This window comes from Molossus molossus, unplaced genomic scaffold, assembly GCF_014108415.1.
Source record: "Molossus molossus isolate mMolMol1 unplaced genomic scaffold, mMolMol1.p scaffold_m16_p_1, whole genome shotgun sequence".
Classification (NCBI taxonomy): domain Eukaryota; kingdom Metazoa; phylum Chordata; class Mammalia; order Chiroptera; family Molossidae; genus Molossus; species Molossus molossus.
In genome coordinates, this window is record NW_023425344.1 from 217904126 (window position 1) to 217930598 (window position 26473).

Below are 26473 nucleotides of genomic sequence, written 5' to 3' on the forward strand. Positions count from 1 at the left end.
GTCCATAAAAATCCTAGAAGAAAATGTAGGCAACAAAATTTCAGACATCACATGCAGCAGAATTTTCAATGATACATCACCTAGGGCAAAAGGAAAAAATTAATAAAAGGGACTACATCAAACTAAAAAGCTTCTGCACAGCAAAAGAAAAAACCATCAATATGGAAAGGGAACCCACTTTCTGGGAGAACATATTTGCCAATGATACATCAGATAAAGGATTAATATGCAAAGAATTCAATTAAAAAATGGGCAGAGCCCTGGCCAGTTTGCCTCAGCGGTTAAAGTGTCGGCCTGCGGTCCGGAGAGACCCGGGTTCGGTTCCCACTAAGGGCACGTACTTCAGTTGCAGTTTGTCCCCGGCCCTGGTTGGTCATGCAGGTGGCAGCCACTCGATGTGTCCCTTCACATCGATGTTTCTTTCTCTCTCTCCCTTCCTCTCTCTCCCTCCCACTCTATCTGTACAAAAGATGAAAAAATATCCTCGGGTGAGGATAAAAAAAAAAAAAAAAAAAGGCAGAGCCCTGGTCAGTTTGGCTCAGCGGTTGGAGCATTGGCCTGCAGACCAGAGTCCCAGGTCCGATTTCTGCTAGAGGCATGTACCCCCCAAAAAGGGGGGGGGGGCAGAGGACCTGAACAGACACTTCAAACAGGACATACAAATGGCCAGGAGACATAAAAAACTGATCACCACCACCAATCATCAGAGAGATGCAAAATAAAACAACTATGAGGTATCACTTCACACCTGCCAGAATGGCTGCCATCAAACAAGTGCAACCAAGAATGTGTAGAAAAAGGGACTCTAGCACACTGCTGGTTGGAGTGCAGCCTCACTAGGGAAAACAATACGGTGTTTCCTCAAAAAATTAAAAATGGAACTGCCATTTGACCTAGTGATTCCATTTTTAAGAATATTTCCTCCCTGGCCGGTTTGGCTCAGCAGTTAGAGCATCGGCCTGAGGTCTAAAGAGACCCGGGTTCGGTTCCTGCTAAGGGCGCGTACCTCGGTTGCAGTTTGTCCCCGACCCTGGTTGGTCGTGCGGGTGGCAGCCACTCGATGTGTCCCTTTCATGTCGATGTTTCTCTCTCTCTTCCTCCCTCTCCCTCCCACTCTATCTGAACAAAAAAATGGAAAAATGTCCTCAGGTGAGGATTAAAGAAAAAGAAAAAAAAAAGAATATTTCCTAAGAAGCCTGAAACACCAATCAGAAAGAATATATGTACCTCTATATTCATAGCAGCACTATTTACAATCACTAAGATCTGGAAACAACCCAAGTGTCTATCAGTAGATGAATAGATAAAAAAGCTGTGATACATGTACACAATGGAATAATATGCAGCTATAAGAAAGATCTCTTACCCTTAGAGAAGACATGGAAGGACCTGGAGAATATTATGCTGACCAAAATAAGCCTGTCAGAGATAGGCAAATACCACATGATCTCACTTATTTATGAAATAAGCAGTCAATCAAAATAGATCCAGAGACATGGAAGTAGGGAATCTCAGAGGGAAGGGGGGGTGGTTAAGAAGAGATAAACCAAAGAACTTATATGCATATATGCACAACCAATGAACACAGACAATAGTTTGCGAGGAGCAGGGAGGAGGGTGTCAATGGGGAAAAAGGGGAGACATCTGTAACACTTTAGATTATAAAGATTTTTTTAAAAATAATTTTTCTTCATTGATTTTAGAGTGAGAGGAAAGAAGAGGGAGACAGAAACATCGATGAAAGAGAACATCGACTGGCTGCCTTCTGCATGCCCCTTACTGGGGACTGGGCCCACAACCTGGGCATGTGCCCTGACCGAGAATCAAACTGGTGACCCCTTGGTGCATGGGTCAACACTCAACCACTGAGACACACCAGCCAAACTATAAAGATTTTTAAATGGACTATTCAATATATGTTGCCATTGGAAATATCAAATTAGATTCCTTCCTAAAAGCAAGCAATGGTTCCATGACTGAAGCATAAAAAATAAAACCATAAAAGTACTTTATGAAACCATGGTAGAAGGACATTCTAAACATTACACAAAACTAAGAAACCATGAAATAAAAGACTAATGCATAACCCTGGCCAGTGTGCTCTGCTGGTTGGAGTGTCATCCCGTGCACCAAAAGGTTTTGATTCCTGGTCAGGGCACATCCCAGGTTGTGGGTTTGATCCCTGGTCAAGGTGCATACAAGAGGGAACTGATCCATGTTTCTCTCTCAGATTGATATTTTGCTCTCTCTTGCTCTCCCTTCCTCTCTAATATCAATTTTTTACAGAAAGACTAATATATAAAAAGGAAAATTTTGTAAAATAAGACAAAGTCGCCCTTGCCAGTTTGGCTTAGTGGTTAGAGTGTCAGCCCGCACACCAAAGAGTCGCAGATTCAATTCCAGTCAAGGACACATACCTCGGTTGTGGTTTGATCCCCGGCCCTGGTTGGGGTCGTGCGGGAGGCAGCGAATCAATGTGTCTCTCTCACATCGATGTTTTTCTTTCTCTCTCCCCTCCTACTCTATGTGCAGAAATAAAATAAAATAAGACAAAGTCAGAAAAGAATAATCTAGGGCATTTCCCAAATCCCAAGAGAATACAAAACATATATCCATGCAGAAACTTACACAAAAATATCCAAAGAAAAATTATTCAAAATAATCAAAACGTGAACCCAATATCCATCAGCACATGAAAAATAAAATGTGGTATAGCCATCCAATGGAATAGTACTCAGCAAAACAAAAGGAATGAAGTATTGATACACAATGTAATATGGATGTACCTTAGAACATTATGCTAAGTGAAAGAAGCCATTCACAACAACAGACTACATATTATATACATCCACATTTATATGAAATATCCAAAGCAGGCAAATCTATACAGACAGAAAGTGGATTAGTGGTCGCCTAGGATTGGGGGGAAATGGGGAGTGACTATTGTAAGTAGGGGGTGTTTCTTTTAGTGATGATGAGAATATTCTAAAGTTGACTGTGGTGATGGTTGCGCAATTCTATGAATTAACTAAAAGCCACTGAGTTCTACATTTTACATGGGTGAATTGTATAGTATAAGAATTACATTTCTTTTGTTTTTTTAAACGATCTCTGAACTTTTTGCCCTAGTTCTGCTGCCGTCAAAGCCTCTGAACTTCGGTGTCAATGACCTCAGACACTACTTTACCATGCACAGTTTTATGGGTGGTGGTCTTTTGGATGGACTATATGGAGTGGCTGCTGGCCAGGGCATTACTAAGATTGAAGTCCTCCCCCTCTTCCAGCAGGCGGTGGTAGGTGGCGATCTCAGCCTACTGTTGACTTTGATGTTCAGTAGGGTCTCACAGTCCTTCCTCTCGCAGACTTTGATGTTCAGTAGGGTTTTGTAGTCCTTCATCTGGAACTGTCCCTCTGAGTCTGGGCCATCTTTGACTCCAGGTGCAGCAGGATCTCACTGAGTTGTTTCATCTGCATGGCACAGCACATCTCCACCTCCCTCAGGCTGTTCTCCAAACTGGCCTTCAGATTTCTCATCAAGTCCAGGTCAATCTCCAAGGACTGGACCATACGTCTCATCTCTGTGAGTGTCATCTCAGCAGCTCCTATCTCAGCAGTCTGCCAGGTGACCACTGTGTTGCTCTCCTAAATCTGCTGGGACCAGTACTTGTTTCGTTCCTCTCAGTTCTTCCGAGCCAGCTCATCATACTGGACCTGGGTGTCTGCCATGATCTTGCTGAGGTCCTCAGATTTGGGGGCATCAAAGTCCACGGTCAACCCAGAGTTGTCCATCTGGTTTTGTAGACCATTTACTTCCTCCTCGTGGTTCTTTTTCATGAAGAGCAGCTCCTCTTTGAGAGCCTCAATCTCTGTCTCCAGCTGCAGCCAAGTGATTCTGGTGTCATCAATGACATTTCGTAGCCCATTGATGTCACTCTCCATAGACTGGCGTATGGCCAGCTCAGTCTCATACTTGACTCTAAAGTCATCAGCAGCAAGCCGGGTACTGTCAATCTGTAGAACAGTGCGGGCACTGTCCACAGAACTTGCAAAGATCTGAGCCCTCAGGTGCTTGATAATCTTGAAATAATGCCCTCTCTCTCTGACTTGGGGTCCCTTCTCCAAGTGTTCCCAGATTTTGATTTCCAGTCTCCAATTATCAACTTCCAGGCTTCTCAGTCTCTCCAGGTAGGAGGCCAGGTGGTCATTCAGGCATTGCATAGTCTCCTTCTTATTCTGGATAACCCCTATGCCCGCCAGACCCCCGGCCACCCTTGTAGCCAGGCCCTCAGACCCCCAGCCACCCCGCACACTGGTGGAGTGGGACACAGAGATCCAGGAGCCAGAGTCCCTGGCACCTGCATAAACACTGGCTGCGCTGCTGGCTGACTGGGCCCGGTAGGTGGGTGACTGCATGGAGACCAGGGGCAGTAGTTTGTGGAGAAGCTGGAGCGGGTACTGAAGCTCATGTTGTTAAGAGAGGAAGGCGAGAAGTCAAAACTCAGGTTCAAGCTGCCAAGAACTACATTTCAATAAACTGTTTTAGATACAGATAGAATGTTAATTAAAACTGGGGACAGTGAAACATGGAAGAGCTTAGGACAGAAGCAGCAACAGGAGAGAGCCTAGGCAGGTCCGCTTTGGCTCTCCAGAAATGTTCTAGGAAAGAAATGAGCTTAGGTGGGGTTGCTTTGGCCCACTGAGAAGTCAGAGAAAAGGGGGCCTTGGAGGCAGGTTCAGGAGTTAGCCTGGGACAAGCTGCTGCTGACTGTTGCAAGTCTCATGGGGTCCCGTAGAGTTTAGGAGATGCACATCTGAAGGGAAGAACAGGGGAAAGGAAAAGCTTGATGGGTGGGCTTCCAGGGAGTATGTTAAGCTATTACATATTAAAAAAAAAAAAAAAAAAAAAAAGACTTCCGGTCAAGATGTTGGCATAGGTAAACGCGGTATTGCGTCCTCCCACAACGACATCAAAGTTACAACTACACTACAGAACAACCATCATTCAAAACCGCCTGACATCAAGCTGAAAACTAGCCCTATAACTATGAAATTAAGGAAGAGGCTGCATCGAGACTGGTAGGAGGGGCAGAGGCACGACGGGCTGGTCCCACAGCCACGTGTGGCGGATAAAAATCAGGAGGACACCTCGGCTGGGAAGGTCCTCCCTGAGGACTGAGGGGTCCCCGTCCTACACCAGACGCCTCGCTCAGGGTTCCAGTGCCAGGAAGAAAAGTCCCCATAACTCTGGCTGAAAAAACCCAGGAGGAACTGAGACTCAGGGAGGCTGAGGCGGCTGGAGCCCCAGGCAGCTCCTTAAAGGGCCTGCACACGGACTTATCGGACTCACTCCCTCTAAGCTTGGAGGGGAGGCAGATCGAGGGGCACCAGAGACATACAGGGAAGAACTGAGCTGTTTGGCACTGGAGCGAGGGCTTTCTCCGGGACAAACATGCTGTCAGAGGCCTTTGTTCCTTTGGTGAGCCCTTCTCTGGGGCGGCAGACAGCCGCCATATCTGGGACTCCAGCAACCTGGCTCACACGGGTTGCCCCGCCCTGGTGATTCCCTGAGGCCCCGCCACACCCAATTTTCAGGCCCACCCAAGCTGTTGCCACTTGCTTAACCATAGGATTGGCCTGTCTTGGATCCTGCTTCAGGTTTTCCTAAATTCTTTCAAACAAGCAGCATCTGGTCTCAGCTAGCCCCATACCTCTCATTAAGTAATACACAGAAACAAACACAGGGAGGTAGCCAAAACGAGGAGACAAAGAAACAGGTCCCAAATGAAAGAACAAAACAAAAGCCCAAGAAAAGAACTAAGTGAAATGGAGATAAGCAACCTAACAGATGCTGAGTTCAAAATACTGCTTATAAAGATGCTCAATGAACTTAGTGAGGGCCTCAAGAGCATAAAAAAGGACCAGTCAGAAATTATGGATGCACAGTCAGAAATGAAGGAGGCACTAACTGAAATAAAGAATAATTTACACAGATTCAATAGTAGAGTATGTAAATCCAAGAAGCATACCATCGATTTGGAATATAAGGAAGCAAAAACACGCAATCAGAACAGCAAAAAGAAAAAAGAATGAAAAAAAATGAGGATAGTGTAAGGAGCCTCTGGGACAACTTCAAGCATGCCAACATTCGCATCTTAGAGGTGCCAGAAGAAAAAGAGAGAGAACAAGAAATTGAAAACCTGTTTGAAACAATAATGGCAGAAAACTTTCCTAACTTGGTGAAGGAAACAGATATACAAGTCCAGGAAGCACAGAGAGTCCCAAACAAGATGAACCCCAAGAGGCCCACACCAAGACACATCATCATCAAAATGCAAAAGATTCAAGACAGAAAATCTTAAAAGCAGCAAGAGAAAAGCAGTTAGTTCCATATAAGGGAGTTCCCATAAGACAGGCAGCTCATTTCTCAAGAGAAACTTTGCAGACCAGAAGGGAGTGGCAAGAAATATTCAGAGTGATGAAAAGCAAGAACCTACAACCAAGATTACTCTATCCTGCAAAGCTGTCATTTAGAATTGATGGCCATATAAAGAGTTTCCCACACAAGGAAAAGTTAAAGGAGTCCATCACCACCAAACCATTATTATATGAAATGATGAAGGGTCTTTTTGAAGAAAAAGATAAAATATATGAACAAACAAAATGGCAATGAATACATGTCTATCGACAATGGAATCTACAAACAAAATGAACAGGCAGAACAGAAACATTCTCATAGATACAGAGAACATTTTGTTGGTTGCCAGATGGGAGGGGACTTGGGGGGATGAGTGAAAAAGGTGAAGGGATTAAGAAGTACAAATTCATTGCTAGACTGACAAACCTCAAAGAGAAAGGGGATGGGGGGTGGGAAGAAATAAACCAAAGAACTTATATGCATAACCAATGGACACAGACAATAGTGTGGGAAAAGGCGGGAGGGGAGCGGGAGTGGGGAGGAGGGGGTCAATGGGGGAAAAATGAGGAACATCTGTAATACATTCAACAATAAAAATTTAAAAAATAAAAAAAGGTACTACCAAAAATAATAATAATAATAATAAAAAACACAGTAAGTAAAGGTGACAGGATTTCTGTATCTGCCCATCAAGGATTAACTGTTCTAAGAACAGCTGTTACACTGTAAACCAGAAAAGTAGACAAATTATATAAAACAACTGTTTTCTTTTCTTTCTTTTTTTTTTTTAGAATCAAACCATTTTATTGAAGGCCTTCAGGGGAGGGTCGAAGCGCTGGGAGGACAGTGAGATCCGATATCCTCGGCCCAGCCGGGATCTCCCCAGCTTCACAGCCGTTGAAAGGCAGAAAAGTGGTCATGGCTTCTACTTGAAACAATTGTTTTCAAATATTGGAAAACAAGCAGCACAGGGCTGTGATTAATAAGACAAGAGAAACATGAGATGAGCCCTATGATTTCCCTGGCTTGCTGCTGGAGGCAATTTCCTATAGCATGGGAGGAGGAACCCAAACCAATTCAGCAGTCTCACTGAGTTAGGAGAGAGACTGAAGTTCACAGAGGCCAGCCAAAGCAGCAATATACAGAGTACTGGAGAGAGGAATCTGCACAGAGAATGAGCCCCAAGGATCTGTAGAGAGATCTCTGAAAATTTTTAGGTGAGTACTAACCTGTGCATGATGAGGTAAAAGTTCACGAGGGTAAGGAAGACAAGACTAGAAAGTAGTTGGCCAAATGATTCCCAAAGCTCATATAGCTCTGGAATCGCTTTCCCATCAGGCAGAGTGCTAAGGAAATTGGGTCTTCAGAATTACCACCTTATTAGTGAGGGTAAAGTAGATCTAGACTATGGTTAGTCAGGACCCACTCTAGCAAGCCTAAAAATATTAAACCACCCAGGCTGTTATGGCTCAGTGGTAGAGCATCGATCCGCAAAACAGAGTCCCAGGTTCGATTCTGACCAAGGGCATGTTCCGCGGTTGCAGTTCGTCCCTGGCCCCGGTTGGGGTTGTGTGGGTGGCAGCAAGTCAATGTGTCTCTCTCATATCGATGTTTCTCTCTCTCTCTTCCTCCCTCTCTCCCTCCCGCTCTTTCTGAATATAAATGTAAAAAAATATCCTTGAGTGAGGATGAAAAAAAAAGACTAAACCGACAAACAATTTAACTGTACACCAGAACAATGTCCAACACTATTTAAAGGAATACAAAAAAACCCTAAAAATCTATAAAAATGACCAAACAGCCCAACCAGTGTGGCTCAATGGTTGAGTGTTGACCCATGCACCAAGAGGTTGCCAGTTTGATTCCCGGTGAGTGCACATGCCCAGGTTGTGGGCCTGATCCCCAGTGGGGGACATGCAGGAGGTAGCCAATCAATGTTCTCTCTCATCGATGTTTCTATCTCTCTCTCCTTCTCCCTACCTCTCTCTCTAAAATCAATAAAGAAAAATAAATAAATAATAAAAATTACCAAACAAGGAAGCAGGAGAATATGATCCATAACAAGTAGAAACAGAATTACACAATGATGACAGAGAGTGATAAAATTAGTAGATAAGGGCCTTAAAACAACTATTAACAATCTTACAAACATACTCAAGAAAATAAAACAGGAACATAGTAAATGGAGAAAGGGAGATTGAAAAAAAAGTCCTAACTGGAATTTGTCTATATAAAATATCTGAAATTATATCCCATCCTACTTGATGAGTTTACCAAAAAATTAGACACTGCAGAAGATGAGTAAACTTGGAAGTCATGGTAATAGAACTACTGAAAATGAAGCAGAGAGATTTCCAGTCAAAATGGTGGCGTAGGTAAATGCGGTATCGTGTCCTCCCACAACCACACCAAAGTTACAACTAAACTACAAAACAACCATCATTCAAAACCGCCTGAAATCAAGATGAATGGAAGTCCTACAACTACGGAATTAAAGAAGCAGCCACATGGAGACTGGTAAGAGGGGCGGAGGTAGACAGGCTAGTCCCACACCCACATGTGGCAGATAAAAATCAGGAGGCTACCTCCCTGAGGACTGAGGGGTCCCCGTCCCACACCAGGCATCCCGCTCAGGGTTGCAAGTGCCAGAAAGAGAAGTCCCCATAACTTCTGGCTGGAAAAACCAGAGGGAACTGAGGCTCAGGGAGGTTGAGGCGACTGGAGCCCCAGGCAGCTCCTCTTAAAGGGCCCATGCACGGACTTATCGGACTCACTCCCTCTAAGCTTAGAGGGGAGGCAGCTCGAGGGGCGCCAGAGACATACACGGAAGAACTGAGCTGTTTGGTTTTGGAGCAAGGACTGGAGAGGCGGCTTTCGTTGGGACAAACGTGCTGTCAGAGGCCTTTGTTCCTTTGGTGAGCCCTTCTCTGGGGTGGCAGACAGCTGCCATATCTGGGACTCCAGCAACCTGGCTCACACTGGTTGCCCCGTCCTGGTGATTCTCTGAGGCTCTGCTCCACCGAACTTTCAGGTGCACCCAAGCTGTTGTCAGTGGCTTAACCATAGGATTGGCCTGTCTTGGATCCTGCTTCAGGTTTTCCTAAATTCTTTCAAACAAGCAGCATCTGATCTCAGATAGCCCCACACTTCTTATTAGTAATACACAGAAACAAACACAGGGAGGCAGCCAAAGTGAGGAGACAAAGAAACAGGTCCCAAATGAAAGAACAGCACAAAACTCCAGGATAAGAACTAAGCAAAATGGAGTTAAACAATCTAACATATGCTGAGTTCAAAATACTGCTTATAAAGATGCTCAATGAACTTAGTGAGAACCTCAGTGAACTTAGTGAGGGCCTCAAGAGCATAAAAAAGGACAAGTCAGAAATGAAGCAGGCACAGTCAGAAATGAAGGAGGTACTAACTGAAATAAAGAATAATTTACACAGATAACAGTAGAGTAGGTAAAGCCAAGAAGCAAACCATTGATTTGGAATATAAGGAAGCAAAAACACCCAATCAGAACAGCAAAAAGAAAAAAGAATCCAAAAAAATGAGGAAAGTGTAAGGAGCCTCTGAGACAACTTCAAGCGTGGCAACATTCGCATCTTGGGGTTGCCAGAAGGAGAAGAGAGAGAACAAGAAATTGAAAACCTATTTGAAACAATAATGGCAGAAAACTTCCCCTACTTGGGGAAGGATACAGACATACAAATAAGTCCAGGAAGCTCAGAGCATCCCAAACAAGATGAACCCCAAGAGGCCCACACCAAGACACATCATCATCAAAATGCAAAAGGTTCAAGACAAAGAGAGAATCTTAAAAGCAGCAAGAAAAAACCAGTCAGTTACCTACAAGGGAGTTCCCATAAGACTGTCAGCTGATTTCTCAAGAGAAACTTTGCAGACCAGAAGGGAGTGGCAAGAAATATACAGAGTGATGAAACGCAAGAACCTACAACCAAGATTACTCTATCCTGCAAAGCTATCATTCAGAATCGATGGCCATATAAAGAATTTCCCAGACAAAAAAAATTAAAGGAGCTCATCACCACCAAACCATTATTATATGAAATGTTGAAGGGTCTTCTTAAAGAAAAAGATAAAATATATGAACAAACAAAATGGCAATGAATACATATCTATCAACAATGGAATCTACAAACAAAATGAACAGGCAGAACAGAAACAATATCATAGATACAGAGACTATTTTGTTGGTTGCCAGATGGGAGGGGGGTTGAGGGAATGGATGAAAAAGGTGAAGGGATTAAGAAGTACAAATTGGTTGCTGGACTGACAAACCTCAAAGGGAAGGGGGTTGGGGGTTGGGAAGAAATAAACCAAAGAACTTATATGCATAACCAATGGACACAGACAACAGTGTGGGAAAAAGGCAGGTGGGGGACAGAAGTGGGGAGGAGGGGGTCAATGGGGGAAAAATGAGGAACATCTGTAATACATTCAACAATAAAAGATAAAAGAAAAAAAATAAAAATAAAGTTTTGACAGTGGAAAAAAAGAAAGAAAATGATGCAGTGTTAAAACACCCCCATAATCATTATCATCATCATAAAAGCATCAGTGATTTGTGAGTTACCAGTGTTAAAGAGTCTAACAAACATAAGATTAAAGTTCCAGAAGGGGAGAGTATAAGGGAAAATTAAGTCATCAGTTAATACTGTAGATAAGTTCTTGGAAATTGTGACTTTAAGCAAAAAGAGACATAACAAAAGCAACTTTACCATAGGCTGATTGACAGTAAGAGATTTCTACAGCATATTTCTGGTCACAAAAATATCACCAAACTTCTAAATAAAGACTCAAAACACTTCTAATACTAAACATTGAAATAGCCCTGGCCTGTCTTGCTCAGTGGTTAGGGCCTCAACCCACGGACCAAGGAATTCTGGGTTTGATTCTGGTCAAGGGTATGTACCTCGGTTGCAGTTAGTCCCTGGCCCTGGTCAGGGTTGTGCGGGAGGCAGCCAGTCTATGTGTGCCTTTCACATCGATGTTTCTCTCTCTCCAACTCCTCCTCCTCCTCCCTCCCACTCTATCTGAAGATAAAGGGAAAAATATCCTCAAGTGAGGATTAAAAAATAAATAAGTAAAAACACTGAAATAAATGTGATATATACATACATTTAGAAAAGAGTAATTTTATTTATTTATTTTAAATCCTCACCCGAGGATATTTTTACATTTATCTTCAAATAGAGTGGGAGGGAGAAAGTGGGGGGAGAGAGAGAGAGAGAGGGAAACATTGATGTGAGAGAGACACATCGATTGGTTGCCTCCTGCACGACCTCAACCAGGACTGGGGACCGAACCACAAGTGAGGTAGAATCAAATTTGCTACTCTCTGGTCCTCAGGCCCACACTCCAACTGCTGAGTCAAACCAGCCAGGGCAAGAAATATTCATTTCAAAAGTAAGATACTTCTTTTCCAACCTGCTTATTATACTTCAAGGTTGCAGTTTTTCAGAGCCTCTGCAGGTAGCTCAGGGGGGGAAGTGGGAATCCACTCTGGACCGGATGCCTTTCTACCACTGTAGGGCACACTCGCACACACATACACACACACTCATTTAGACTGGGGACCATTTTGACACACTAGTTAATCTAATATGCACATCTTTGGGATATGGAAGGAAGGCCAGAGTACCCAAAGGAATTCCATGCAGACATGAGGAGAATGTACAAATTTCACATAGACAGAGGCCTGGCCCAAATTGACTCCCCCACCCCCGCCCCGCCCCATCAACATTGTAACAAAACGGCATCTAAGGACTTGCAATACCAGAAGTGGTATCTCATTATTTGAAGATAGAACAAACACAAAAACAAATAAGCAAAAATATCAGCCCTGGCCGGTTTGGCTCAGTGGCTAGAGCATTGACCTGCGGTCCAGAGAGACAAGGGTTCGGTTCCCGCTAAGGGCACGTACCTTGGTTGGAGTTTGTCTGCAGCCCTGGTTGGGTCATGCGGGAGGCAGCCACTCGATGTGTCCCTTTCACATTGATGTTTCTCTCTCTCTCTCTTCCTCTCTCTCCCTCCCACTCTATCAGAACAAAAAATGTCCTCAGGTGAGGATAAAAAAATATATATATGTATATTTGGGTAAAAATACTAGTAGATAGCCCAGTCAGTGTGGTTCAGTGGATTGAGCATCCTCCCATGGACTGAGAGGTCCAGGTTCGACTCCCAGTCAGGGCACACGCCAAGGTTGTAGGCTTGATCCCTAGTAGGGTGCATGCAGGAGGCAGCCAATCGATACTTCTCTCTCACATGAATGTCTCTCTCTCTCTCTAAAAAAAAAAAAAAAAATCAATATAAACATATTAAAAAATATATATATGTAGTTAAATTACCAATGCTCTAACAGAAGAAAACAGAGAAGGGCTCTAAATAGGTAGTCCTACAACAGTCCACTTATTAAATAAACTATGCTATATTAATGTAGTGGAACATAATGAAAATGTCAAAAAATTAGGCAGCTCTATAAATACTTTTGTGCACCACGTAATGATGGGAATATGTTCTGACAAATGAGATGCATCGTTAGGCAAGTTCATGATTATATGAACATCACAAACCTAGATGGTGCAGCCAACTACACATCTAGCTTTCTGAGGAGGAAAAATAATTTTTCTGGGTTCTTGGCTAAGACATCCCAGGAATAAAAGACATATTAACAGGAGAAAAACAAACAGGAGAAAAAAGGAGGTGTTTAGTAACACCTCCTGTACACATGGGAGAGACGCAGGAAAACTGAGTTAACTTGCCAAAATGGCTGAAACCACCACCATAAAATACAATCTTCAGTGGAAGACAAAATATGTTGGGGGTGGAGGGAGTCAGTGTGAGGTTATCAAGAAAAGAACAGTAAACAAGGGTAAGGTTGTTATGCAGATTTATGTCTTCTCTTCTGTGCTGAGAAGACTTAGAGATAGGTCATCACCCTGTTCCACATACAAAGGGTAAATTCTGCTTGGTTTTCAGAGCTTCTCCCATGTGTGCCATTTCTTAAAATTAACCAGCCTAAAATAATCCTTCTGTCAAAAAAGACATATTTTGAGGTGACAAATTCTGTTTCCCTGCAGTTCCTAGGTAGGCTACAATCCTGTACAATATGTTACAGTACTGACTATGGAACATAACAGTAAGTATTTGTGTAATGCTTTGCACTACCACATCAAAACAGCTACCATATCACAAGGCAATAAACTTTTCAGCTCCATTATTATTATTGTTATAATACAGGACCACCTTCACAAGTGCTCCTCTTGGTAAAAACCTCATTATTTGGCACATGACTGGAATACAGAGAGTGCTACTGATAGCACTATAAATTAACCTAGTTATGAATAACTGGAAAGGAGCAGGGGAAAGGCCAAATACATGGGCATGCCATTTGTGCAGCTCTGCCAGGAAGCTATAATTTGGCACTCCTCAGGTCTATTCCCCACAGATTGCTGGGGGAAGGGACTGGACAGGGGAAGAATAGTCGCACGCCCAGTAAAGTCATGGTGAAATAGGGAAGGTACTTGCCTATCAGTCACACCTAGGGAACAGGTCACTGGCCAGAGTAGGCGTGATCACTGCAAGCATGGGAAGATTTGAGATACTTAAACTCCAAAACAAATGAGTTCCCCCTCTTGTTTATTTGCTCTCTTAGAACTCTTACTGGGTGGGGCAGGGGGGGGGCGGTATCATGCTCTTTTGTTTCCCCTGCATCTGCCCACATTGCCCACAGCCATGTGAACCCTATACAATGGACTGATGATGGATTGTTAATTAGCCTAATGCTAAACCAGACGCAGCTCCTCCATGAAATGAAAACTTTGGACACTGGCTTTGCTTCTAGCTCTGCTGAATCCCCAGCTGCACCTCTTCCAGGACAAGATTAAGGGAAACGGAATTTTAGAAACTGAGGGACGTAATTCCATGCAAATAAATCTTTCTACCACATCTCAATCTCCTGCAGTGGCCTTCAGAAATATTTATTCCAGCAGTATCCTAAGAACCCCCTCCCGCTAGCAATGGAAAAACATGTTTCATGCATTTCTCCAATAACACTACTATGGACAGGCAATGTAACAGTAGAATAGTGTCATTTTGCAGCCAAACTTCCTGGGTTTCAGTCTAGGCTCTGTATGGCTTACTGAGTCATCTTGCACAAATTACTTAATTTCCTTCTGTCTCAGTTTCTTCTATAAACCAGTGATAACACTCATCGGATTTTTTGGGAATTAAAAAAGTTAATTGATTTAAAACACTGAAAACAATCCCAAGCACAAAATTAGTATTTATTATTGAGTACAGAAAAGGAAAATCTCCACAGTACATTTCTTTTTTTTTTTATCCTCACCCAAGGACATTTTTCCTTTTTTGTTCTGGTAGAGTGGGAGGGAGAGACAGGAACAGAGAGAGAGAGAGAGAAACATCGATGTGAAAGGGACACATCGAGTGGCTGCCACCCGCACGACCAACCAGGGCCGGGGACAAACTGCAACCAAAGTACGCGCCCCCAGCGGGAACCGAACCCGGGCCTCTTGGGACCGCAGGTCGACGCTCTAACCGCTGAGCCAAACTGGCCAGGGCTCCACAGTACATTTCTAAATGGAAAAAAAAACAAGGTCAAGAACAGTATGGTATGTTACCATCTGTATGAAAAATAAACAAGTTACAACTAAACTACAGAACAACCGCCCTGGCCAGTTTGGTTCAGCGGTTGGAGCATCGGTCTGCGGACCAGAGAGTCCCAGCTTTGATACTCCCTAGGGGCACGTACCAGAAAAAAACTACAGAACAACTATCATTCAAAACCTCCTGAAATTAGGCTGAATGGAAGTCCTACAATTATGAAATTAAAGAAGCAGCCACATTGAGACTGGTAAGAGGAGAGGAGGCACAACGGGCTGGCCCCACATCCATGTGTGGCGGATAAAAATCAGGAAGACACCTCTGCTGGGAAGGTCCTCCCTGAGGACTGAGGGGTCCCTGTCCCACACCCAGCTCAGGGTTCCAGTGCCAGGAAGAGAAGTCCCCATAATTTCTGGCTGGAAAAACCAGCAGGAACTGTGGCTGAGGGAAGCTGAGGCAGCTAGAGCCCCAGGCAGCTCCTCTTAAAGGGCCTGCGCACAAACTTACTCGGACTTGCACCCTCCAGGCTCCTACGTGGGGGAGGCAGCTTGAAAGGCATCAGAGACATACCGGGAAGAACTGAGCTGTTTGGCACAGGAGCGAGGGCTGGAGAGGGGGCTTTCTCCTGGACAGAAGTGCCGTCAGAGGCCTTTGTTCCTTTGGTGAGCCCTTCCCTGGGGCGGCAGACAGCTGCCATATCTGGGACTCCAGCAATGTGGCTCACACTGTTTGCCCTGCCCTGGTGATTCCCTGAGGCCCTGTACCACCCAATTTTCAGGCCCACCTAAGCTGTAGCCAGTTGCTTTACTATAGGATTGGCCTGTCTTGGATCCTGCTTCAGGTTTTCCTAAATTCTTTCAAACAAGCAGCATCTGGTCTCAGATAGCCCCATACCTTTCGTTAAGTAATACACAGAAACAAACACAGGGAGGCAGCCAAAATGAGGAGACAAAGAAACACGTCCCAAATGAAAGAACAGAACAAAACTCCAGAAAAAGAACTAAGCAAAATGGAGTTAAGCAATCTAACAGATGCAGAGTTCAAAACACTGCTTATAAGGATGCTCAATGGACTTAGTTAGAACCTCAATGAACTTAGTGAGGGCCTCAAGAGCATTAAAAAGGACCAGTCAGCCCTGGCCGGTTTGGCTCAGCAGTTGAAGCATTGGCCTGTGGACCAGAGAGTCCCAGGTTCGGTTCCCGCTATGGGCACATACCAAAAAATAAAAAATAAAAGGACCAGTCAGAAATGAAGGCGGCACAGTCAGAAATGAAGGCGGCACTAACTGAAATAAAGAATAATTTACACAGATTCAACAGTAGAGTAGGTAAAGCCAAGAAGCAAACCATCAATTTGGAATATAAAGAAGCAAAAACACCCAATCAGAACAGCAAAAAGAAAAAAGAATCCAAAAAAAATGAGGAAAGTGTAAGGAGCCTCTGGGACAACTTCAAGCATGCCAACATTCATATCTTGGGGGTGCCAGAAGGAGAAGAGAGAGAACAAGAAATCGAAAACCTATTTGAAACAATAATGGCAGAAAACTTCCCCTACTTGGGGAAGGAAACCGACATACAAGTCCAGGAAGCACAGAAGAGTCCCAAACAAGATGAACCCCAAGAGGCCCACACCAAGACACATCATCATCAAAATGCAAAAGGTTCAAGACAAAGAGAGAATCTTAAAAGCAGCAAGAAAAAACCAGTCAGTTACCTACAAGGGAGTTCCCATAAGACTGTCAGCTGATTTCTCAAGAGAAACTTTGCAGACCAGAAGGGAGTGGCAAGAAATATTCAGAGTGATGAAACGCAAGAACCTACAACCAAGATTACTCTATCCTGCAAAGCTGTCATTTAGAATCGATGGCCAGATAAGAGTTTCCCACACAAGAAAAAGCTAAAGGAGTTCATCACCACCAAACCATTATTATATGAAATGTTGAAGGGTCTTTTTGAAGAAAAAAATAAAAAATATGAACAAACAAAATGGCAATACATACATATCTATCAACAATGGAATCTACAAACAAAATGAACAGGTAGAACAGAAGCATTCTCATAGATACAGAGAATATTTTTTTAAATTAATTTATTTATTTTTGTTACAGATGTTTCTCCTTTCCCCCCCACTGATTCCCCCCTCCCGCTCCCTCCCCACCCTGTCCCCAGCTTTATTGTCATGTCCATTGTTCATACACACATGCATATAAGTGCTGTGGTTTATCTCTCCCCCACCCCATCTTCTGGGGATTGTCAGTCTCTACCCCACTTCCACGTCTCTGGGACTACCCCATTCCTGAGACTGTTATGTTCATTATATTCCACAAATAAGTGAGATCATATGATACTTGTCTTTCTCTGTTTGGCTTGTTTCGCTAGGATAATACTTTCCAGGTCCCTCCATGTCGTCTCAAAGGATAAGAGATCTTTCTTTCTTACAGCTGCATAGTACTCCATTGTGTATATGTACCACAGCTCTTTTATCCATTCGTCTACTAATGGACATTTGGGCTGTTTCCAGATCTTAGCTGTTGTAAATAGTGCTGTTATGAACATGGGGGTACATACATTCTTTCTGATTGGTGTTTCAGGCATCTTAGGGTATATTCCTAGAAGTGGGATCACTGGGTCAAATGGCAGTTCAATTTTTAATTTTTTGAGGTAACACCAGATTGTTTTCCACAGTGGCTGCATAGTCTGCCACTGTGGAATGTTTGATTTGTTGATGGCGGCCATTCTGACAGGTGTGAGGTGATACCTCATTGTTGTTTTAATTTGCATCTCTCTGATGATTAGTGATATTGAGCATTTCTTCATATGTCTCTTAGCCATTTGTATGTCCTGTTTGGAGGTGTCTATTCAGCTCCTCTGCCCATTTTTTAATTGGGTTCTTTGACTTACTTTTGTTGAGTTTTATGAGTACTCTCTATATATTGGAAATTAACCCCTTATCTGATATATCATTGGCAATTATGCTCTCCCATACAGTGGGTTGCCTTTCTATTCTGATGATTGTATCTTTTGCTGTGCAGAAGCTTTTGAGTTTGATGTAGTCCCATGTGTTCATTTTCTCCTTTGTTTCTGTTGCCTTAGGTGATGTATCAGTGAAAATTCTGCTGCGTATGATGTCTGAAATTTTGTTGCCTACAGTTTCTTCTAGGGTTATTATGGATTCATGAGTCACATTTAAGTCTTTTATCCATTTTGAGTTTCTTCTTGTGTAGGGTGTAAGTTGATGGTTTAGTTTCATTTTTTTGCATGTAGCTGTCCAATTTTCCCAACACCATTTATTAAAGAGGCTGTCTTGACTCCACTGTATGCTCTTGCTACCTTTGTCAAATATTAATTGAGCATATTGCCTTGGGTCTATTTCTGGGTTCTCTGTTCTGTTCCACTGGTCTATATGCCCGTTCTTGTGCCAGTACCAGGCTGTTTTGATTACAGTGGCTTTGTAGTATAACCTAAAATCTGGTAATGTGATCCCTCCTACTTTGTTCTTTTTTTTCAAGATTGCTGTGGCTATCGAGGTCTTTTTTGGTTCCATATGAACGTTTGGAGTATTTGTTCTAGTTCTGTGAAGTATGTCATTGGTATTTTGATGGGGATTGCACTGCATCTATAGATTGCTTTGGGTAGTATGGACATTTTAATGATGTTAATTCTTCCAGTCCATAAACAAGGTATGTGCTTCCACTTTTTTATATCTCCCTCTATTTCTGTTTTCAATGACCTATAGTTTTCTGCGAATAGGTCCTTTATTTCTTTGGTTAAGTTTATTCCTAGGTATCTTAATTTTTTTGCCACAATGGTAAATGGGATTGTTTTCTTAGTTTCTCTTTCTGTGAGTTCATCATTGGTGTATAAGAATGCCATCGATTTCTTGATGTTAATTTTGTATCCTGCTACTTTGCCAAATTCATTTATTAAGTGTAGTAAATTTTTGATGGAGTCTTTGGGGTTTTCTACGTATAGTATCATGTCATCTGCGAATAATGACAGTTTCACCTCCTCCTTTCCAATATGGATCCCTTTATTTTTTCTTCCTGTCTGATTGCTGTGGCTAAGACTTTCAGTACTATGTTAAATGAGAGTGGCGAAAGTGGGCATCCTTGTCTTGTTCCTGTTCTTAAGGGAAATGCTTTTAATTTTTGCCCGTTGAGTATGATGTTGGCTGTAGGTCTTTCATATATGGCCTTTATTATGTCGAGATATGATCCCTCTATTCCCACATTGCTGAGCGTTTTTATCAGAAATGGATGCTGGATTTTGTCGAAGGCTTTTTCGGCATGTATTGATATGATCATGTGATTTTTATTCTTCATTTTGTTTATGTGGTGTATCGCACTTATTGTTTTGTGAATATTGTACCAGCCTTGCATCCCTGGGATGAATCCCACGTGGTCATGGTGAATAATTTTTTTGATGTATTGCTGGATCCGATTTGCTAGTATTTTGTTCAGGATTTTGGCGTCTATGTTCATCAGGGATATTGGCCTGATACAGAGAGCATTTTGTTGGTTGCCAGATGGGATAGGGTTTGGGGGAATAAGTGAAAAAGGTGAAGAGATTAAGAAGTACAAATTGGTTGTTAGACTGACAAACCTCAAAGGGAAAGGGGGTGGAGGGTGGGAAGAGATAAACCAAAGAACTTATAGGTATATATGCTTAACCAATGGACACAGACATCAGTGTGGGGAAAGGCAGAAGGGAGGAGGGAGTGGGGAGGAGGGGGGTCAATGTGAGAAAAATGAGGAACATCTGTAATACATTCAACAATAAAGATAAATTTTATTATTTTTTTTAATCCTCACCCGAGGACATTTTTCCATTTTTTGTTCAGATAGAGCAGGAGGGAGAGAGAGAGAGAGAGAAACATTGACGTGAAAGGGACACATCGAGTGGCTGCCACCCACACGACCAACTAGGGGTCTCTCTGCCACCCGGGTCTCTCTGTACCGCAGGCCGATGCTCTAACCGCTGAGCCAAACCGGCCAGGGCTAATTATAGATTTAAAATTAATTTTACTTGCCTAATGGAATAGGTAATAAATTGTAGAAAAGTCTAAAAATATGAAGAGTACATTTATCTTCTTCTATTCCAAAGACAGCAGGATCTGTTTTTCTGAAGGATTTATTGTTTTATATTTCTTGCTTAGCCTTCTAGAAATAGTCTTTACTTTGTGGATGTATAATTATATAGTTTCTTTTTCTTTTCTTTTCTTTTTTTAAATTTATCTTTATCGCACTGGCCAGTTTGGCTCAGCGGTTAGAGCATCGGCCTGCGGTTCGGTTCCCGTTAAGGGCATGTACCTCGGTTGCAGTTTGTCCCCGGCCCTGGTTGGTCGTGTGGGTGGCAACCACTCGATGTGTCCCTTCACATCGATGTTTCTCTCTCTCTCTCTTCCTCTCTCTCTCTCCCGCTCTGTCTGAACACAAAATGCAAAAATGTCCTCGGGTGAGGATAAAAAAAAAAAAAGAAAGAAAGAAATCTATAATTAACAAAAGCATTTACAATTTCAGGAAAATGTGCACTTCAAATGCAAGTATTGAGCTAGGTTAAAAAAAAGTCAATTTGATTTTCAATAAACTGTTTCTTGTCAGAATTACTACAGTGATAAGCTTCCCTTGGCTCCTACAGCATTTTCTGGTCTTTGTCATTTATGACCTCCTTTCGTAACACATACTTCTTGCCTTTCTTCCTTTTATCTTTTCATGATCTCACAGAGATCTTCTTTATTATCTACAGTAAACTGTATTTTGAAAGACTATCTTATGTGCTTTTCTTTTCCAGAGCTCTTTATGTTTATGGAATTTTTTATTTATCTCAGGAATATAGAGGAAAAGGAAGGGTGATCAAATCTGCATTTGATTTCAGTCAACTTAGTTTTATGTTGAAAGCACAAATATTTGTGGACATTGCATATGTATGCATACACACATTATCTTCTCAAGGCACATAAAAGCTATTCTTGTATTTTAAGAATAATGCTATTTAAAAATATTTATTATTGCAAACATTCTTTTAAATATTAGTGTGATTTGAAAGGTTTTCTGCATGAACTCTGGAGTCTACGTATCTCCGTTTCAGCCTCTGCCACTTACCAGCTATTACTTTGAGTAACTTACTTAACCTTCTTCTATCTCGGTTTCCTAATCTGTAAATTTGATATTAATAGTAGGCCCAAATATTGGGATGTTATAAGAGTAGACTAAATGAAGTAATAAACATTTCAAATAATGTCTGACTCATGGTAAGACCTTAATAAATGTTAATGTCAGTAACATGATATAACATTATTACTAAAAATTGTGAGAGCATATAGACTAGTTGAGAATGAATTTGACTAAAGAGTACTTGATGACACTAATTTTTAAAAATGATATTCATCTAAAGTTTTTTAATGTTATACAATCAAATATAGAGTCAGAACTCACTATATGCCATATTATTTAAAATTAAGAATTTTATTTGTGAAAAGAATATTCAACAACATAAAAATAAATGCTTTACTTTTTACTTTTTTGTTAATCCTCACCAGGTATTTTTCAATTGTTTTTTTTTTTTTTTAGAGAGAGTGTACTAGCCTGCTCCTATCCTTTGTCCTGATTAAATAAACAAAAGGCCAACTATGAAGCTTTCAGAGGCAACCTGAGGAAGTACCAGCTGGCCTAGTACTCCTCTAAATGAATCTGTTTCTAAGCGAATTTGTTAGTTTTTAGAACTTAGATAATAAAATGAATATCAGGATAGATGTGTGCTGACCCAGTTCACCCAGTTCCCTTTTGCCTCAGCTCCCTCCCACCTCCGTTCCCTCCTGCTTATGGCTAACTGCCTCTGCTTCTGTACTTGCTTGCTTGCTCTTCCCCAAGGCCAACAAGAAATGCCAGCTGCAGAAGTTTGTAACAAATCCCCTATAAAATAAAAAATCAGTTGACAGTCGGGGCTGATCTCCGAGAACTGGGGATCAGTCACCAGCCGGCTTTGCTCTCTATTTGGCTTTAATTTGGCTCTGGTGGTCTCTCGGTTCTCTCGTGCCACAACATTTGGAGGCCCCAGCGAGATCCTTCCCTTACTGGGAAGCCTCAGACTGGACCACTAGACCAGCTATCCAAACTGCAAGGGGGGCTGGTCTGGGAGAAGGCCTTGGAGGGACATTTCCTCTTCCTCGGGACTAAGCCTGCCCTCTCAGTTTCCCTAGCCCGGTCTCAAATCCTGCTCTAAATTGAATTCTGAGAGAGCACCAGGACTGGTCTTGAGTCATCTGTAATCTCACCGGTGAGTACTGTTTTCTGTTCTGTTGGGCACCTTTTGGTGGCAAGGGGGAAGGCTGGACCGGCATCACTTCCCCAGCCAGGTTCCTTGGCGAGATGTCACAGGGAACTTCAGTCAGTTAACTTTGGTTAACTTCAGTCTTCAGTCGGTTCCAGAACTTTAGTCAGTTGTCAGTTCTATTTTGGTTTCAGTAACTTTGGTTTCAGTCAGTTCTGTCTGTGCTTTTTGGTTGATCTTCGGTTTCAGCCCTGTCTGTATTGTTTTTCTGTTTGTTTACTGGCCCTCTGGATTGTCTGTTGTTGTCTGATTGCACTTTCCTTTGTTGTCATGCCAATCTGATACAAAAACTCCATTACAGTGCCTATTGGGTAATTTTAAAGATTTCAAAACTCGGGCAAAAAACTATAATGTCCCGGTAAGCTCTTACAGACCCTATGTGAACTTGAATGGCCTGCCTATGGGGTTAATTGGCCACCCAAAGGTAGTTTCAATTTGCAATTGGCTTTTATGGTCTGTCAGAAAATAGACAGAAGCCCTGGTCACCTGGAATACATGCCATATATTGATATTTGGATTGATATAACTACTGACAAACCCAATTATATTAAGAAATGTCAGTGTCCAGAGGTTCAAATGAAAGGAAAAACAGTTTTGTTAACAATGCCTCAGCCTGTCCTGAAGGACAGTAACTCCTCCCGACCCCCCCACCCCAAGGATATACTAAACAGTTAATTAACCTGAGTTTGCCTACTTTGGGTTCTTATTACAGAAAAGCTAGAAGATGAATTTGGATCTGTTAATGATCTATTGATTCGAAAAATGTCTATTGAAAATATGAATATATTTGCCAATCTGAGGAATGTTAATTACTTCTACTTGTCAAAAGAAAAAAAAATTCAACATTTCTAAAAGTTAAAAGTTCAGATTAAGTTTGAAAGAAACTATATGGTTTTGATATAAGAAAATATAAGATATGGAAATATATATATTCTTTAAAAGAAAATTGTTCTAAAACTGGTTATTTCTGAATGGATAAAAAGGTTTATGAATGTTAAAAAATTTGTTAAGAGAAATCTTAGAAGGAAATCATAAATAAAATAAATAATAAATTTAATAAGATACATGAATCTAAAATAAATTAATATAGAATTTATTTGGTTCTTTTTCAGCCTGTTTAAAGGGGAATAGTTTCTTTCCCAATATTTGCCTGGGAAGCAAAAGTTATATATATTATTAAAATGGTTTTATGTTATGTTAATCAAGTATTTGATTCCTTAAAGACCCATTTTCTTAATCATAAGAACTGAAGTTTCACTGACCTATGTTTATGTTTAACATCTGTCGTTGTCACTTTAAATGAATAAATAATTGAATACCATTTAATAATACTATATAATCTTTTGGTCAAATATGTTTGACAACCTTCCCAGGATTTGAATTTTAAGAAACTTTTTCTTGACCTGGAATTAATTAACTTTGAGTCATTCCAATGGGACCTGGAATTCCTCAAAGATTTGTTTTCTCCCCTTATGAAAGGAAACCAAATCAGTGCAGATGGCTTAGCAGAATCTGTTTCCCCACTGGAGTAGAGGTAAGGGGACAACAAACTCCAAATGCAAGAGCATACACACTACTAAGAGTGATTATTTGTTCACTGAGCAGATGCATAGAATGCCTCTTATATGTGGGTCTCTGCTAATGCTGTGGGTTATACAAACAGTCCTTACTTTAAAGGGGCATATAATATATTTTGTAAAGTCATGCTTGGATTATTTAAAGAAAGAACATGATTAAGCTCCAGAGGCCTGAAGATCAAGCTCTTTTTGGTTTAACTAAGAAAGTTTTTTCTTTCATGGTGCTACAATGTACTCACATATAAAAAGAAAAAAATGGATCTGAGCTATGGTTACTATAGCATGAATAAAATTATACCTCTGATGTACTTGGGCTCCACCTGAGAAGGGCTTTATGAATTTATAAAAAATAATAAAGGAAATTATAAAAAATAATAAAGATTTAAAATTTATGAATGATAGAAGATAAAAAAATTGACCTGAAAGAATAAAAAAGATGATGATTCTTTGCCGCTTTCTCCTGCCTTGTTGGCAGGGAAGGCTTCTCTCAGAGCCTCAGTTGTTATGTCTCCTGTGTATGGGAGGACCCAATGTCTGAATGGATATGGATGTATTCGGATGTACTGGCTTCTTTGTGGTGAGGTCACAATGCCAGCAATGCCGCTCTGCAAGGCTTATTAACATTCTCACAGGCAAACTGTTTAACCATTGAAGTGCCAGCCCCTGAATCACTCATTATTCGGTTGTCTCCCAGCCTTTTATGGTGTATGTCCCCTTCTCCACTAATGACCTGTATAATTGGAAACAAGAAGGCCCCTCTTACTCTGACAAAACCCCAAAGATTAATCTCTCTGTTAGAAACTGTGTTTCACACCCCCAGCCCACTTGGGATGATTGTCAGCAGCTTCTACAGGTCCTTTTCACCTCTGAAGAAAGGGCTAGAATCTATTGAGAAGCAGCTAAGGCTGATCTCAGGCCAGAAGGACAACCCACCTCTGATCCCGACTATCTTTGTCACCAGCTACCCACATCCTCAAGGTAAGGAGATTCTCGAACAATATCGCCTGACTCTATTACGGGACATCTGGGGAACGACTAAGAAACCAACTAATTTATCTAAGGTAAGCAAGACTATTCAGAAGCCAGGAGAGCCACCAGCCGCTTTCTTAGAGCGTTTGATCGAAGCTTACGGACTGCTTACACCCATAGACCCGGAAGCCCCTGATAATAGGAGAGCTCTTAATATTGCTTTTGTTACCCAGTCGGCCCCAGACATTAGGAGGAAATTACAGAAGTTAGAAGGTTTTGAGGGAAAGCTCAGTTATGCACTGAGAATGCCACCTGTCTGGTCTATGAACTGAGAGGAGGAAAACGGTCCCTCTCCACAAGCCACATTGAGGCCATTCTGAAAATACCCCGACCACAAACAAAGAAACAGGTCCAGGAATTTCTAGGAGCAACTGGGTACTGCTGCCTCTGGATGCCCTGATTTGCAAAAATTGCAAAGCCCCTATACACCAGTACAGGGGGAAAGACAGACGAATTAACTTGGACTGAAACTGAGAAAAAGGCTTTCCAAGAACTAAAAGAGGCTCTCATCAGCACCCCGGCCCTGACCCTACCTGACCTTAATAAGCCTTTCCAAGTATTTGTCTCTGAGAACCGGGGAATTACTAAAGGAGTACTCACACAGGCCCTCGGTCCCTGGAAACGTCCAGTGACCTGCCTGTCTAAGAGACTAGACCCAGTAGCCTCTGGATGGTCACACTACTTAAGGACCATAACAGGTACAGCCTTGCTCACTAAGGAAGCCTCTAAGGTGACCCTAGGACAAGATTTACAAATTATAGCAACCCATGCTGTTGAAACCCTATTTAGGAGTCCCCCTGAACGATGGATGTCCCATGCCAGAATTGTCCAATATCAAGTGCTCTTGTTAAACCCCCCAAGGATTAAATTCCTAAAGACTACTGCCCTAAACTCTGCCACCTTGCTGCCTGAAGATGACCCAGCAGAACCTGTTCATAACTGCCTCAAGGTCCTGGACTCCTTGACTAGTCTTCGAACAGACCTCAGAGACACACCCTGGCCGGACCCAGATGCTGATGTCTACAGACGGGAACAGCTTCATGTCAAACGACACCGGATATGCAGGAACCCCTATGATAACACAAGATAAGGTACTCTGGTCACAGGCATTGGGACACAGGACTTCTGTACAGAGGACTGAACTTATAACCTTAATACAAGCCCTACATTGGGAAAAGACTATAAACATTTATACTGACAGTAGATATGCATTCGCTACTGTTCATGTACATGGGGCCGTCTATCAGGAGCGGCGACTCTTCACCTCAGAGGGAAAGGAAATTAAAAACAAAGCTGAAATCCTAGCCCTGTTAGAGGCCATCTGGCTACCTCAAAGGGTTGCCATCATTCACTGTAAAGTACATCAGATAACCGATGACCCGGTGGCCCAAGGAAATGCTTTTGCAGATCGGACTGCAAGAGAGACTGCCCCCCAAAAAACCAGTGGGGCCTCTCCAGATTTTACCTGTGCTATC

At 42.1% G+C, this 26473-nt stretch overlaps 1 protein-coding gene and 1 pseudogene across 1 annotated transcript in view; both read right to left on the minus strand.

Moving 5' to 3' along the window:
• SGPP1 (sphingosine-1-phosphate phosphatase 1) overlaps nucleotides 1–26473 on the minus strand; it is an 81742-nt gene that overhangs the window by 41445 nt on the left and 13824 nt on the right. The gene's annotated exons all lie outside the window — the stretch shown is intronic.
• Nucleotides 2914–4466, minus strand: LOC118628296 (annotated as a pseudogene).